We start from the raw sequence: 17,243 nt of genomic DNA, 5'->3' as shown, positions 1-17,243 counted from the left end.
TTACCATCCTCCCATCACCCTGAGTTACCGTGTTTACAGCAAAAAGGAGTGAGAGCCAAGAGCACTCTGCCTGGAGTCCACGCAGAGCCTGCAAGAACAGACCCCCTTTGGGGCAGCAACAGTTGAGTTCCATTTAATGCGAAAACAAACTATTTTTCCATTCAAGTCAAAAGCAGAGACAAAGAATTGTATGTGGCTCAGATTGCACAGTCAGCTGTCTCTTTAGGAATGGATCAGATTTAACAGTTCTATGGCAGTCCAGAAAAAGTTAGCCTGACAAGAGTTTAAGCTTTGCCCAGTAGTACACTATGCAAAATCCAGGCACTCATCTGTGGTGCTCTCACGGCCCTAAGCCGGTACCTCAAAATCATCATCTTTCAGAAACATCAGTTCCAAGAAGGTACCTTAGCAGGATTCAACCTGATGCACAAACACACTTTTATCCTCGCAAAAAAAAAAAAAAAAAAAAAAAAAAAGATAAAAACCCTCTCTGGAGCTCTGCCCAATAATTCTCTTTTGCATCACACGGGTTGTGTATAAGGCCGTGTCTGGGGAACCGAAACTACGCAATTCTGCTCCAAACTCGTCAACGTGACCACTCTCACGGCAGGGACTCGTATACTGAAGCTGCAGACTTGACAGCTGAGGTCTGCTCGTGCTGTTTTACTTGAGTACTCAGGGCCTAATGCAGACAGAGAAACTAATTAACATTTATCACTATGAAAAGGAAATATCATCTAAACGCTCACTGGTTTATATCTAAACCCTTTGAGACATCTAATGTTAGAACTAAACAGATCTTCACCTGGCAAAGCATTTGGAAAACCTTCGACTGAAGCTGCCAGGCAAGGGAATGCAGTATTTTAAGGTATTTTTGGTATATACGCTGGGGACACACCTCTAACATGCATAAAGCCCAGAGAAGCATCATGACAGCTGCAAAAAACTTTGTGCTGGCTAACATTCACATAATAAAATTACAGTTTCACTCCAGGGAAAAAGGAAAAAGCACTTAAGTTTTGTTTAGATTAAAGTGCTGCAAGCCACGCCACTCATCTGCTATCAGAGCAGATTGCAGGGCTGCTCCAATGATTATTCAGTAATGAAGTAACTGAAATTGGAAGGTAAGCAATTAGTCCCATCTCCTCCTCAAAAAAAAAAAAAAAAACCAGCACAGACGTTATCACCTCTCCCTCTAGCTCTGCTACCCTCACCACTTAAAATACCTACAAAGCAAAGTAGGGCTGTCGCGTACAAAGTGCTAACAAGGCTGGCTTGGCCCTGACTGGCAGCAAAGGTGATATTCTCAGCATCTCCCCAGAAGAAAGTTCCTGGTTTACTTAATGGAATGTTTTCTCAGGTACCCACACACGCATATATTAAGCTTAACATGCCTGTATTTAGCTATTCCAGTAAAAGCACACCACTTTTGGGGGGGGGGGGGGGGGGGGGAGAAATAAAAAAAGCATTTCCATTCCTACTAGCTTTAAGTTAAAGCATCTCTCACTAATCCTTGTGGGAACGACCACTGCAAAGTGAATATATTAAACTCAGGACACAGGTATCAATGGCTGGCACTTTGTCTAGCTTTACTGACTCCAGCTTGAAAACGTTGACTCATTTTATCTGAGCAATTTGCACCCTGCCTTCACTTAAAGAGTTGCACTTTATGTTTGGAAAGTGGTATACACAGCTTCTTCCATAACTGCGGCTAATATATGGGAGACACAGAAAGGCCCCAGACACCCCAAAGCCAAATGGCAACTCACAGTAAATCCCTTCTTCCAAACTGCAATTCTGATAAAATACATGTTGACATTTATTCATGCTCAAAAGCTCACCCATCTTCCCCCTCCACCCCAGCGACACCAGTTGGTCTACTTAAAGACCTGCCCTCATGTATACCCCAGGAAAGTTTCTCTATCTGTGATCACCGACTTCTATATTTACTCTTTCTTTTTTTAATCTCTATGCTTCTTCAAATGGAAAGCAGCCTGACAGACTCCTCCATCCTTAACTACCTTTGTTCTGCCCGGACAGCCACCTGATGAAAAACAATTCCTTGTTGGTGTGCTGTGGCCCAAGTAACACAAGGGAGGGTGGGGGACAATGGGAATTCCCCCAGCACTAAAAAAAGAATTAAAGAAAACCCTTACAACCAATATTAATGCAACTAGCAACAGCCATGAACTTGCTCCACTACAGATGTGAGAATTTTACACTCAGATTAAGTTCCTAGATTTTTTTCTTAGTTCTTACCAACCTCTGAACAATGTTTTCCCAAAGATGGATGGGCCATCCCTGCAGGACACTGGTGCCTTCACCTCCGGGGGATTCAGTCAGGCCAGGGATGAAGTTGTGTTAACTTCACAAAATTCATATGCAACCCTTTCCTCGCTGGCTACATCTACTGATCCAAAAGAGGTAAAAGGCAAGAAGAGTATGCAGAATGCTGCAGAGATGTTTACTACAAAGGTATGTAAACTACTACTATTTATCCTACAATTTACCCCAAAGCCTACAGCTGACACATCAGCGGACACCATTTTAACAATCCCATAAGCTGTTAAAGCCTAACAAAGCAATCATTAGGAAAACTGGTTTAGTCCGCTGTCGGTGGCATCCCATGCACCATCCATGGAGGAAGCGTGACTCAAACTGCTCTGAGCTCCCGTTCGCAGCACAGGCTGTAGAGCTGCATTTAAAAAGAATTCCCAGTAACCTGTACCAAAGCCATGTCTCCAACTGCTTCTGCTGCGAGACCAAGTCAAAATAAGTTATTTTAATATGACTACATCTGCAGTCCTACTGCATCTAGAAAAAAAAATCCATAAGCATTCTAAGAGAAACACAGGGATTTTTTTCTTAACGCCATGGAAGATGGACTCATCGCTATCAGTAATCCTCCCACAGCCCGAATTTCAGAAGTGGTTGCAGATTTACTTAGGCTTCAGAGGCATAAACAAGCACTCTCTGCATCACTTCATTCATGTGTTTATTAAGATAAAGGGACCTCATTAAAAAAAAAAACAATGGTGGAGTGCCATCCTTCTCTAGAAAGAAAATTAAATGGAGGTGGGACGGGGACGGACGACACAGGAAACCAACAGCCTGTCCCACGCTTGATGGCAAGCGCTGGTGCCCCGATGGTTAAATCGAGATCTAGAAACCCATTTCCAGAGGACAGGCTTTCCTTAAAGGGTTTTGTTGGTTTTTTTTTTTTTAAGAGTTCACTTGCCAAGTTCCCACTCCTTGCACACCCTCACTGTTGAGCAGTGGATTGCCAGGGGCACAAAACACCCTGCGCAGGGACAGCTCTCCTCTCTCCAGGACAGGGACGGGACACATGCAGGCAGTCAGGAAGGCAAATGAATGAGAAAATCGCAGTCAGCACAATATGCAGCTCGCTACCAAAGCAAGAACAGCCTAACAGCAGGAGAATAAGGGTAGCTTTGCATGTATGTTTAAAGGGAGCTTCTCTCAACCTCAGGAGTCAGGACAGGAGGAAGCACAGAGGGTTTGAAGACGTAAATACATTAAGACTGCAGTCCCAACACCAGAGAGGATGCTTCATGATGGAAAGGATTTTTATGCTTTGTAATGAAGACGTAGATGAGGCAAAGTTCAGGTCCAAAACCTCAATTAAAAGCTTTATAAATCAGAAGAGAACTAGGTTGGCTCTGGAAGCATGTGTGCTGGGGAACACAAACCCCAATTCAATACTAGCTACTATCACTCAATACACAGCGAGTCCTGTTTGAACCCAGTGTCTAAAGTCTTTTTAAAATATAGCCTCCAGTATGACACACTGCAGAAAAAACAAACCACAGGCACAAGCCACGAGTTAGTCTTTGAAGTTTAGATACAACAGAAAATTATTTCATCTACCTAGATGCAAAGGGATAGCTGCTGCCTTTGATGCTACGAGAAATTTTGGTCTTAAACTGCCCAAGGACTTCCATTGCTTGCTGGGCTGCAGAGTGGCAACACCCAAGCCTACACATACACACGAACATAATTATGTCTGGTCTAGACTTGGAGAAAAAAAAAAATTAGATCTTTTCAGTGATGTTAGCATGCAAAGAAAATAATAGCATGTACAAAGAAATCTCTGGAGTGACTTATGAACAAGATTTTATGCTTGGCTTTCTGCCAATTAGAGAGGAATTAAAGAGCCTAGCAATATAACCCCGTTCATCCCAAGGAAGAAACTGCATTCTTAAGTGATCAACGGAATAAGAGGGAGGAGGAAAGAGGGACAAAGACACAGGACTGCAGCTTCACGGAACAAAATGGGAAGTTTCTGATGGTACTGAGACAGAAAGTGGGCTAAGACTGTAACACAGAAAGCACAGTTCAAATTTTAAAATGAATCCAGTCTACTGCATCCAAAAGAAAATTAGCCAGTAAACAACAGCATTCCAATAAAGCAGACAGTATTTTTTACTATAAAATACCAATCGTTTTAATATTTTACAGAGTATACGCCTCCTCTGACTGCCACCCAGCAAAACAAGGAGGTCACAAGAATAAAAGCAAACCGAGTGGAAAAGGCATTGCTGGACACCTTGAGAAGCTGAAATTAGTCAAAACCCAGCCTTTCAGTAGGAGAGAACATTTCGTATATCTGCAGTGATGATTTTATATCCAAACTCTTTGGAGCTTAAGAATTCACATCACGAGACCAGCTTTTAGCAGAATTAGGACCAGACTTGACATGCCCCAGTTTCCCCAAGCTTACTTTTTGAAAACCATCTACACCTAAAATATTTCATTCTCACACTACAGGAGAGCAACCGAAACCTAGCTTCTAATTTTACCGGTTTAGCATTTGTTCTACAAGAATTTAATTTCAACACTTTTTCATTTGAATGACAGAAGGAATTTCGCATTAGATTGCAGGTTGAAAGTTACTGAAAAGGGCAGCAAGCTGCTGTTAGATATATAAAGTCATTGCAAGGAGAAAAAAAAAAATCTTACTGAAGCTTATACTAAATCAAAGCTGGTAAACCACTGAGAACACAAAATAAGCTAGAAGTAGCACAGGAGTTGCTAGGGATGTTTAAAGTTAATAAAATTCTAAATTAAATGGCTGCCACTTGGGTTTGCCAAAAAATTATGCAAATTTCCAGAGTTCATACATAGTAATTAGCGCAGCAAAAAGCAGGTCCCAAATAAGTGATGAAGTTAGCCTCGCTCTTATTTTTCCAGCAGATGGAATTAGCTGCGTGTGAAGTTATTTTTTGCAATCGGAGATTGAACATATTATCCTGAATATCAATTCTGCAAGTACAGCATATTGGATACATGCATACACAGTATCAAGAACATGCAAAAACCAATCTGAATCCTTCTTTTCCATCATTCTAAACAGGACACTAAAGAGTCTGGGGGAGGGTTTGCATATTTAATACTTCACTTTTCAAACTGACTGACTATCTGCCGACAATTTAGCTGAAACAAGTTCTCTCAAGGTGCACTAGCGTTAATAGTCCAAACAGGTTTTTCCAAAGAAAAATGTCTACCTTGACTAAAAAGACATCCTCTTGATGTGCTGACAGATCACAAAAAGTCATCCAAATAGCAAGTTCAAACAATGTGCATAAAACTGCAAATTTCCAGGTTTTGTCCATTACTCCTCCAAAACCTGGTTTACAGGCGTCTCCATCATATATTGTATATCATACACTGTAACGCACAAATCCACCTTTCCATTCCTCTTACTGATTTGTCACTTCACCCTTAGAAAGATACAGCCTTCTCGTAAGCCATTACTCTCAATCCACTTGCAGCTCTGCGCTGAGCGATGGCTGAACCACACGCGTGCCCTTGACCAAAATACTCCGCCTGCGTTCCATATTCTGAATTTAGTTTCTCTTAAGCGCTCGAGCCAAGAGCTGCCCCAGTATAGCAAGTTACTCTCAAAGACACTGAAAGACCCAGCAACTTTTCTCAGTCATTTGCCTGCCTTCACCTTGGTATTTATATCATGCTTATAGCAGCATGATCCATAAAGATGTATGTCAGTGCATGCATGCAGTTTAGGGGGCACCCACCTAGGAGCATCAGCAGATAAGCCTTGAGAAGGTGCAAGGAGGTCAACCAAAACCACAGCTACTGCACTCAACACGAAGTGAGAAGATAGGCTTACTCTTGTGCTGCACAGGCACCAGCTTCCGAACAGAAAGGCAGTGAAGGAAGTGAAAATAAGCCGCAAGTCTTGCTACACCAACATTGCTTTGTAGCTCCAGGTAGCCCAGAAAAGATTTCCAGAACCTGTGTGTGAGCGCTACAAAAAAAGAACCCCAAACCTACATAATTAAAGGAACATAGGAGGGGAAAGTAATGTTTAACTCTAATTTAAAAGTCAAGGAAGCGATACACTGGATTTAATACTATTAACCAAAATTGTGCAAATCAGATGTATTGAAAGCAGTAGAAACCCTGCCCGAAACAAAATGGGACTTCTCATACAAAAATATTTCTGTGGCCAAATGAAATACTAAGTAAGAAAGCAAGCACTTTTACCTATCATGCTCTTCCCCCCCTCCTTCTCAACCAGGGAGTCTCATTTATCTCAAAGCAATCAAAGAAAAACACTTCGATTCTTAAAGTGAGAAAAGCTGCAAAAAATGAAATCCCTGTCTGGCACGAACAAATAATATTTGAGAAATCAAAAGGAGATTCTCCAAGTTGGGGGAAGGATGAAAACACTTCTGAATAATTTACTTTGCATAGCCCAGTTCCTGCCAAAACAGTTCTGTAAATCCCATGGCAGTTCAGATAATTTCCATTCTTAGAACAAAAAAAGCTAGATTGAACATTAGCAACATTAATTGTGTGATATGACCTGAATGATGCAAGAACAAGTAGTTAAATGAACCACAACATCTGCTGAATTTTTAATCACTAGTTGTTTTTCTGCAAGGCAGAAGAACACTGTATATTAGCTTCCAAGCACTGTACACAATGGCACATTAGGACAGCAAGATTTTAACTGGCAGAAATTCAGCGTCCGTGCTACCTAAATGCCATTACTTTGCTATGAACTGCAGACATAGCAGGGATTTTTTTTTTTTTAATCACATGGAAAATAACGCTACTTTCTGCACCCCAAGATACCAGTCAGCCATTTCTTAATGATTTTTTTTTTAAAAAGCTGACATTTTCTCAACAGCCATTTATGCATCCCTCTGTAGTATATTTTTACTCTCAACACAGTATCAAGTAGTCATGTGGCTGCCCAGCAGCAACTCACAATCAGATGTAGTTGAACCTCCGATGTGTAGGAGGGTGATCTATGTAAACATTCATATTACCTCTGTACTGCAACAGGAGGTGCAATTGCAACACGTTTAGGCGTACCTGAGCTATAATTAATCTATCTGCCTCTGACACCCATAGCAGTGACACCGCAGACACCAAGGTTTTACTGTGAACTGGCCGTCTAAGCAAGTACCATCGATGCGAGTCGCACAAGCCTGCCCTGTACCTACACCAGGCAGTCCTGCTGTGATTTCTCTGTGCTTGATACCCCAAATAGCTCGATTCAAACTAACCACCATGCCTACAGTGGTAAATACAGCTCCAGTTCTGCTACAGGCGTAAGACTGCACCAGCAGGATTAGCAAGTGATACAGCTGATATTCCCCTTCCGCGACAAGACAAAAAGGAAAAGTTATTTGGGGAATAAACACAAATTCCACAACTACAAATTCCAAATACAAATCTCACAGCTACAACTAGAATCTGCGCTATGGGTGATTATCCCAATTCCTATCCTAGGGGGTGGGAAAAAAAAAAAAAAGAGGGCATTAAAAAAAAAAAAAAAAAAGGACAACATTCATGCATTTTTAAAAAAGTCTGTCACACTGGCTTTAATAGATTCTAACTTTAATAAGTTAATAGAATCAAAATAGCTTAGAAAACAAAACCAGTAAAATGTGGTACAAATAAAAACTGAGCAGCCACACATACCAAAGCAGCATTCCTGTGCCCTCCTTGCTGCAGAGCTTACAAAACTGGGAAGTTGATCTCTAACCAGCAACTTTCACTAGACTAAGATCCCCTTCAGAGGTATAGATGTTCCTATCTGTACATTTAAGCCACTTCCAATGACCAAATCATCCACAAAAAAAACAGGAGATAGGGAAGAGAGATGCGTGCTTCCAAAGCTACATTATCTTTAATCGTAGGCTTAGGACTAGTCCTATGTTTTCCTTACAGACTCAACTTCTGGGTGCAAAAAAAGCTTCTGTCTGTGAAACCAGGTATCAAACCTGCAAGGGGAATACTGAAATATGCCATATCTGCTGGCAATAAAGCAAGTGGTGTTTGAGGATTATACTGAATTGCTTGTTTTGTTACACTACAGGGCAGCGAGAAATGAAAATAACACATTAAGGTGAATGCGTTGACACCTGGAACCTCAGGGCCAGTTAGTACCTAGGTAGTGTCGTGGGTCTGTTGCACATTGTTCAACTTCATAGCACCAGAAATCAACCTTGGCACCTCTGTACCCCAAAACCATTGCCTTTCCTGGCAGAGGAACTACAGACAAGTCTCCATGAACACACGTTCTCGCTGCTAGCTGCTATTCAGGCCAGCGGAGAACTCACCAACGCCATGGTACACCTCCACAGAACGCTACAAGACAAGCTTCCAATTTTAAGGGACACAGAAAGATGTTTTACATGCCTATAAGAAAATTAGTTGCAGCTTAGCACTTGAGAAAAAGATTTTTAAAGAGCATTTAGTGCAAGTGAAACACACACAGCTTCCTCCTCAACCTCTGCTCGTTCTCCAATTAGATAGGAAAGAGACAACTTAGTCATATGGAGCGTGCAAGATGATTTTAAGACACTGGTATTAAATCAAATCCCACAACTTTTCACACCTATTAAAATGCAGCTTTGTCATTAGAAGGGGAGATTTTGATAAGCGCGATGCAATTAACAGACACCGCCTTTGTTCCCAGGCTGCTCGTGATGAAGCCCAGAACTCCTTGACATTCCATTTCTTTCCCTCAAAGGCTCTGCACTACAGCAAATTTATGGTTTTTAGCATGTAAGAGGAGAATTGAGCGAGTTACCTTCAAAACCAGTCAATAAGGCTCTTTCACTCGGGCCGGGGAAGGCGGGTGGCTGCTGGAAAGCAATACAAGGCGCTCCCTTCCCCCTCCCCTCAGGACCCAAAAACGCTGCATTCAAAACACTCCCATCCCCTGCAGCAAGGGATTAGCCATTTATTAAAAAGGAATCAAAACACTGTAAAAGGCTTCCAGTTAAGATTTCAAGGGGGGGGGGGGGGGAGGAACCTGCAACACTGGTGCAACTGGAGTCGCATTAGGAATTCTTCTGGGCGCTGAAGAATAAGTAGCTCAACCATAAGCAGGATGTCATTTGTCCGGATGATGCTGTTCAAATGGTTCAAAAGGAGAGCAGAGCTAGATTATTTTTTTTTAGTCAGTCATTTTGCTGCCTCCATGTTAAGCAGTAACAACATTAACAACCTACAGGCATTTACGGATTTAGACTTTGGACTTCCTAAACAACTGCCTACCTCCACGCTTTTTTTTTTTTTGACTCTTCTCTAGGGGCAACAATTATAATGGCCAATTATGTAAAACCTGTCATCCGAGAAAACACGAAGCACTACGCACTCATTAAGACTCGCAACTCGAGTCTGCGCCGGGCGCTTAGCCGGTTCAAAGCTAGCCTGGATATCTCGAGCTACCAAAACTGGATACCGAGAGCTACGGCATAACCAAGATCGCATGCAGCACGGTTAACGACTTGGGTGTTTACACAGCTTCACGGCCCACAATGAACCCCGAGCTGCTCTGGTTGGGCTCCGCAGCCCCATCCAAGCCGGTTATTTCAAAGCAAAGCAGAGAGACGTGTGCTGCTGCTGGGCGGTGTACAAAGCACCTCGCAGGACAAGCGTCAGACCCGCTTCTCAGGCTGATACAAGGAGATTTTTTTCCAACTGGAAGCCACACAGAGTAAGTCGATAACCTCAGTTTACTGAAGAAATTAAAAGCTACACTTACTGTTTCAAGTAAGGCCTTGGAGGAAGAAATCACTTCCACCATAATTACACTTTTAACCTTAGGTTCTTCCACCATCCCCATGTGAGCACATTATTAGAAGTGTTACCTACAATACCTAATAATGATTAGAGCTTTCTTTTTGGATCACTGTTTATGCTTACAGAGCTTCACAGTCCTTCCCTCCCACGGCTGATAGATGTATGAAGCAGGGGGTAATCTGCAGACAAACACCATCAAGAAGTGACAGTACTCAGAGGATCAAAATTTGGAGGAAAATACGTGGGGTTGTTGTTTCGTTGGGATTGGTTTTTTTTTTTTTAATAAAAAACCTTGCGAGCTTGCCGGCAGGCCCACGAAGGGACGGTGACCCGCCAAAAAGCGTTCGGCCGACCCCCGAGGCCCCGGCACGCTGCCCTCAGCCACGCGTGGATCGGCCGCGGCGGGACGATCGCGTTATGTAACCGCCGGGAGTGGAGATGCTCCGCGACCCTGCGCCGTGCGGGGAACACGGGACCCGGCACCCACGGACCGGACCGGTCCTTCCCCACCACCACCGCCGCCGCCGCAGCGGGCTCACGCTTCCCGGGAGGCGGGAAGGCCACGGAAGCGCTGCCAGTGGAACCGGGGACACAACGAGGGGGGAAGCGCAATACCCCCCACCCCCCCCTCCGCCCAGGGGGGCGGCCCCCTCCGGCACCGCGGCGCCCCGGCACGGGAGAAGGGTGCCGACGCGGAGCGCCGGGAATCAAATAAAATAAACCCGAGAGGGGGGCGGCCGGCGGCGGGGAGGCGCCGCGCTAGGAGAGAGAGGAGGCCCGGTGCCCTCCGCGGGGCCCGACGCCGCGCAGCCCCATCCGGAGAGCGGCCAGCGGCCCCTCGGCGGCCCCCGGAGCCGCCATGGCCGGCCGGGAGAACGGGCGGTGCGTGCGGGGCCTGCTCGCCGCCCACCTGCCCGCCCTGGCCCGCGGCCCCGAGCCGAGCCGGCCGTTCTCCCCCTCCCGCCCCGGCCCCGCTGCACCGCGAGAAGCCTACCCGGAGCGGGGCCGGCCGCTCTCCCGCAGGGAGGAGGGGGCGTCCCGGCGGCGACGGCGGCGAGCTGCGCGGAGCCGCCAGCCCGGGCTCGGCGCGGCGCGACCGGATCCCCCCTGCGCCCAGCCGCGGCGGCGGGAGGGGCCGCACCGGCCGCACCAATCCGCGCCCGGGGCGGGGCGGGGCGGGACAGGCTCGGGCCCGCCGGGGAGGGCCGCGGTACCGCCGACCGCCCCCGCGTCGTGCCAGGCACCGGCCGCCCCGCCGCGCCAGGCAGCGCCGGGAGGGCACCGCGGGGGCCGGGGGCCTCCCTCGGGTCTTCTCGGGGCTCCGCAGAGCGGGGCCGGGCAGGTTCAAGGCCAGGGGCGCTTCAGGGCAGACCCCGGTGCTGGGGAGCGGCAGGGTCGAGACCTCCCCGTGTGCCCAGCGCTGGCAGGCGCGGGGCCCCCGCAGCCTTGCTCGCCTGGGTGTCTCCAGGCTCGGATCCTAATGCCGCTGTGCCGGTTGCTGTGAGGTTTAGCGACCAACGTGGCACTGAAAGCAGCGAGGATACCAGCTCCCAGCCCACTGCCTGGCACCGGCAGCTTACGAGTCAATTTAATATGGGGACAACAGGCTAAAAATCTATACAGTCCTCTGCAGGACGCCAAAGAAACTAATTTGATAGACCTTCTGGCTTTAAAATTTACTTAGCTCCTGACTGCAGGGCCAAAAGAGCTGCTGGGAGGTTACTGGGAACATGAAGGTGTGCTTCAGGGTAATGGGACGCCACCAGCGTGGTGCCAGCCTTGCCAGCTCGCTTGTTTTGCCAACGTTGCTTCCCTGACACAGTCACTAAATACCCTTTGCAGATGATGCCCTCGACAGAGGAAAACACGAGCTGGTGTTCCCGGTGTAGATGCATCCTAGGAGGCACGGCTGCACAGACCCTGGGCAGTGGTTTGTCATGCGAGCATCACCCCAGCCATCTTCTCCATGCCATCCTTGCAAAGCCCTCAGCCTGCAGGGAGAAAGAGACGGGCACCAGAGAGGCTCTATGAAACCAAAGGTGTTGAGAACAGGAGTGAGATGCAAAGGGAAGGCACTGGGAAAAAAGGAATTAAGTGGTGGCACCAGATGGTAGCTTGAGCCTAAGGGGTTCCTGCAAGAAGGAGCCTCCCCCTCCTCAAAAGAAGTTTTCAGCAGTTTGTTCCCGCTTAGAGGGAAGTGAGAGGGATGCAGATCCCCGCGGGGACCACAGATGATCCAGGGTGAGAGCAGGGCTAGCAAACCAAAAAAGCCTGGTTCCTCTGACCTGCAGGAGGGCAGCAGTGGAGACACTACTTATTCTCTGTAATGCAATACTGTGAGAAGATCCGCGAGACTGTTCTCAAGCTAAAAAACAGTATAAGTGTGTCAGCACAGCACTGTGCCGCTGTAGTCCTGACGAGGGGCAGAGCTAATTAGCCAAAGCACCGGATCACATTAACATGGAGTCTCAGATGGCCGAGAAGAATCTCCCAAAGTCTCCGGAGTCCCTGTTGACTACAGCCACTGTGTACAAAACCAAAGCGAGGACAGGAGGGAAGATAGAGGTAAAATGAGTTCCTGACCGTCAGATATCAGATCAGTGACAGGACAGAAAAGAGAACCTAGAGTTCCTCATCCCTCCAGTACTTTCTCCTCTGGACCATAACAAAACCCCAGAACAACAACAGGATTTAGCTGCTGCTGACACAGTAGCTTCATGTGTTCCAGGGGAAAATTCTGCATTTCGGTATAGGACCATGGTGATTTTTTTTGTGCACATGGAAAAAACCCCACTATTTACTAGCATGGTACCACACACTGACACACAAGGTATCGCCAGACGACTTAAAGGGGAATGAAATATGTGCCCTGTCATATTAGAAAAAGGCCAATTGCACCATTGGGTACAGACCCAATCTTTTGTTGTCAGTTGATAAAGACAGCTAAAAGCCATTTGCTGCTAAGTGACTTCAAATGATTAAATAACCTTTCTCCCCCTGCTCCCCCCCCCCGCCCCCCCCCCCCCCCCCCCCCCCGGGGCATTTAGTGATAATATAAGATTTTACACATTGTTTAGCTTACATGGCCATCTGGCACTTTTGCATTTCAGTAGCCTTGAACATTAAAAAAAACAATAGATAAAGAAAAACAGCCCTATCTTATCAGAGAGCTGGAGAAGTTTAACTCTGTCAGAGTACATAGGATTAATCAAGTTGTTATAGCTCTTTTATTGTTTCCATCTTAATTAATAGTCATATTGCTCAAAACTTTGTGTTGTTGTACTCTTTTAACCAGGCTGTTCCTTATTGCCTTTGTGTTTGCTTTAGCCGTGAAACACTTAGCCCCAGCAGTTGCATCCAACTTCCATATGAGATTTTCCGCTTCTGGGCAATGGAGACACAAAGGAGGTGCGTACTGAGAAAAAATACATACAGGTTTTAATCCACCCCCCAAAAAACAAAAAAATGCTAGAAGTCTTGTCTAAGCTAGGGAAAAGGATACTCTTTTCAAATGAAAATGAAATGGTCCTGGCCTAACTCAATTAGAAACCTACTTAATGCTGCTGAGACATCGTCTAATACCACCACACTAAGTGGTTTCTTCACCTGCTTTTGCTAAAGGGGATAAAAGTACAATTCACCCAAAGCCCCTGGGAACAGCAAAAAGTTTGGTCTCAACTCAGCAGTGGCTTATGGTTGAATCTGGCATTTGTTCTTGGGTTAATTCCTGCTCCCCTCTTTCCCCATGGAAGAAAATCAACAAGGTTTGAGTCTGGAAACAAATGTGATTTCCTTACAAATGTGGCTTTGGAGGACAAAACCAGCTGCAGGATGCTTTCACCTGTAGCGCTAGAGCAGGTTTTTGACTGAAATCTGTAACAGCAAGGAACATTCAGTTTAAAGGCACCGTAAAAAACAGTAAAGATATGCTGAGATAAAACCTATCCAGACTTTGTTTCCAACTGTACTTTGCATTTTAAGATTGCTAGTTTGCATTTTAGACTAGCTCCAGTGAAAGCTGGGCACTTACAAACGTGCTACTACATCTAGCTATTAGGTGTCAGGCTGCCAGAGTGCAATATAATACCCAGAGTCAGGTACCTCGTCTTTCTATTTATAGCCCAGAGAGTGTTAGACACCTCCCAAGGGCGAGTAGAACCTACCGAGCAGAGACCTGGTTGCAGGAAACATCAAACAAGGGATATATTAGACTTGCTCTGCAGAGCCAGCGTGTAGGTGTTTCCGTCAGCTCGGGATCCGGGGCCCACACTTCAGAGGTTCAGGAGTCTCTGTAAGTGCTCTGTGAAGGAACAGAGCAAGGTTAGCAATTTCTTTTTAACATGTTGGGGTGTAGGAGTTGCCTGTCACGTAGTTTGTTGTTTGTGCTAATCTAGGTGGTAAATACCCAGGTAAAGGGAAGACGCTCTCCAAGCTCATCCGGGTGAAAGTCCAAATGCGTCTCTCTCGTCCCTGCTTGGAGCGTGCCCTCCTCCCAAGATACAGGCTGAGGCACTACTGCTTGGTGGGTAATCTCACACTCCTGTTAAAACCGTGCTACTGTGCAAAATGAAACCCAAAGAACACAGCAAGAAAATGCAGCAGAAGGCTTAACTGGGTTTCCTAGCTGTTGTAAGAGGGGAATTTAGCTTCTATTTTCTGCTCTTATAATTTCTTCTGGTTTTTAAACTAGCGACCACTTCAGATGAAAAGCAGAAGCAGGAAAAACAGCCAATGCACTGTAATGGTTTTTCTGCATAACACTTGATCGAGAGGCTATCAATTAAATTTCACAGGAGGATTACTCTGTGCCCTCTGCAGCATCATGCTGGGCTCCGCACACAGCAGTTTGCCTACAGAGGCTTTTCTTTGACTCCATGCAAGTGGCAAGTATGTGGCGCTGTGGGCTACAGCTTTGTAACACCATTTGCCTGAACTTTCACCAAAAAATATATTCAGAGATAGTAATTGTTTCAGGGCTAAATTTGGAGATAGGTTTCCCTACATGCTTCATATTGCTCTTCATTAAGGTGCATTTATTTCTACAAGGGTGGGAAGAACAATATCCCATGTGAAGAAATGAAGAGTAAAAAGAGCAAGTTAGCAGATTTCCACATAATGATCTCCTCCGTACAAAATATATCCAATAATGACAGTTATATTGTCAAGAAATAGATAAATTCAAATTGGTTCTCAAAGCTTCAGTGGTTAAAATGGAAGCATATTATCATAAAATCATCAGGACTGTATGAGAATGACATGGTTAATCTTTCAGGCATGTGTAATATCTGTACAGAATAATGAGTTTATATATTCAGATTGCTTGTTTATCTCTATTAAAAGGTATTATGTTTATTCCTCTTAATAAAATCAGGAATTTGGCTGTAAAAAAATTACTGTGTTTTTTCTTGAAGTGACATTGCAATACTTTAATATCATGGCATTATTCAAATACATCAAGGCCCTTGTGGTGACCTAGATACTGTTAGTGGAAGGTGTCACTGCAGTGTGTTGGAAAGCCATTCTGGCTTTAACCTAGCTGGCTCAGGTAACAGCCAGCAAAAGTGCACGGCAGAGCCCGAGCCTGCCAAGGACCCGTGTTAGGTACTCAGCTTACCAATCTGCCTTGAAGCGTGTACCACTGCTTTATCGCTGATGTTATCTGAGCTAGAGAGATTAAAGCCCCGGCTGTAGCGCAGCCATGCTTCCTAAATTCAGTATCAACAGCCACGAGCAGGAATTAGCAAATGCACCTGTCTAGATGCTCCAAGGAACAAACAAGTATTGTTTCAGCACGGATTCCTTCAGATGCAGGTATACAGTATAAAAGAATGATTTTTGGTTGGAAGGAAGACACTCCTAAACTCATCTTTCCCCTAAAACTTGTGGGTCGGCATGGCTCACATCATTGGACTGTATCCTGGTACAAGGTAGAACTGCTGAATGCCCTCAAATTCCACTGATTTGGGAGAAAAAGGGGAGTGACAGAAATCAGCAAACACTGAGGACCACGTTGGATTGGAGTCTGTGGGCAGAACCTGCAAATAGCAACTCCTGTAGCTCTGTTGTTCAATCAGATCTTTTTCATACCATTGGGCAGCCTGGCAGCGCTCAATAGACACCATACCAATCTTTCCTTGTCCTACAGTAAAGCAATGATTTTAGGATTACTCCAGATGTTTGAAGATTACGAACCTTTGCTGTATTCCCTGGCAGTCTCTACAGGGAACTGGGGGTGATGTTTCCCCGACTGCTGCACTTTCTGACGCACGAGCTGCTCTCCAATGACGCAAAACTGATCACTACTGCAGGAACAGCTCTGTGCTCTCACCAAATGGTCTTTAATCCACTTCTTGCTGTCTCCAGCCACTGTAATCGCGTTTATATAAAAATTTACTGACATTTTACTGTCATGCCATATGGACATCCTGCATTTTTAGGCTGTTTGCAACATACAGTTGTCCTCCACCGTTGACCATCGTGCCTGCTGCTCAGCAGTTTCCTGTCTGGCAACGTTCCTTGCTCAAACGCCGGTTACATTTTTGCAGTGCCACCAAGCGGCCGGTCTCTTAGAATTTTGACATTTTTATTTTGCAGCTATTGATAAGCAAACGCAGAACAAACTGTCTTGCAGATGAGAATCGCATTAAACACAATCCGCCCCCAGCAAACCGCAGGGTCGGTACGAGGCAAATACAGGAGGGGATAAAGGGGCAGCAAACCTCGGCACGACTCCCAAGTCGCTTAAACCCTGTGGAAACCCGGCTTCGGTTCCTCAGGAAGCGGCACAGCGAGGTCACTGACGTACCGACATACGCCTGCTTGGGCGCTGGGAGAGCGGTGCGAGGCCCGCGGGTCCTTCACCCTGTCCCCCGAGTCCCTGTGGGGCCCGAGGGCACCGCACACCGGGCTGCAGCCTGAGCCGCTCACCCCGCGGCCAGCGAACCGCCTCCACCATCTTAGAGCGGCACCCCCGCGGCGGGCGGGACGCTAAGGGGAGACCTCGCCTCCCTCACCCCGCCGGCCAATGAGCGACAAGTGCGAGAGGGGAGATGCTCATCGCAGCCAATGATCATCAAGCATGGCACCCGCTCCGAGATTTCGGCTCTGCCCCATCAACGGTCGGCCGTGAGCGGGCCAATGAGAGACTGCGGGCG

At 46.1% G+C, this 17,243-nt stretch overlaps 1 protein-coding gene across 4 annotated transcripts in view; it reads right to left on the bottom strand.

Moving 5' to 3' along the window:
- The window catches only part of FBXO34 (F-box protein 34), a 40,829-nt gene extending 29,595 nt beyond the window's left edge, over window positions 1-11,234 (bottom strand). For 2 of the 4 annotated variants that reach the window (XM_075753255.1, XM_075753253.1), the window contains exon 1: window positions 11,084-11,222. The gene's annotated coding sequence lies outside the window, so the exon portion shown is untranslated. Of the gene's footprint in view, window positions 1-11,083 lie in introns of all 4 variants that reach the window. The other 2 variants (XM_075753251.1, XM_075753250.1) reach the window with 2 other exon arrangements.
- Window positions 11,235-17,243: the final 6,009 nt, after the last annotated feature.

The sequence above is a fragment of the Balearica regulorum genome, chromosome 5 (assembly GCF_011004875.1).
Source record: "Balearica regulorum gibbericeps isolate bBalReg1 chromosome 5, bBalReg1.pri, whole genome shotgun sequence".
NCBI lineage: Eukaryota > Metazoa > Chordata > Aves > Gruiformes > Gruidae > Balearica > Balearica regulorum.
This window is presented reverse-complemented; position numbering and strand designations above follow the sequence as displayed.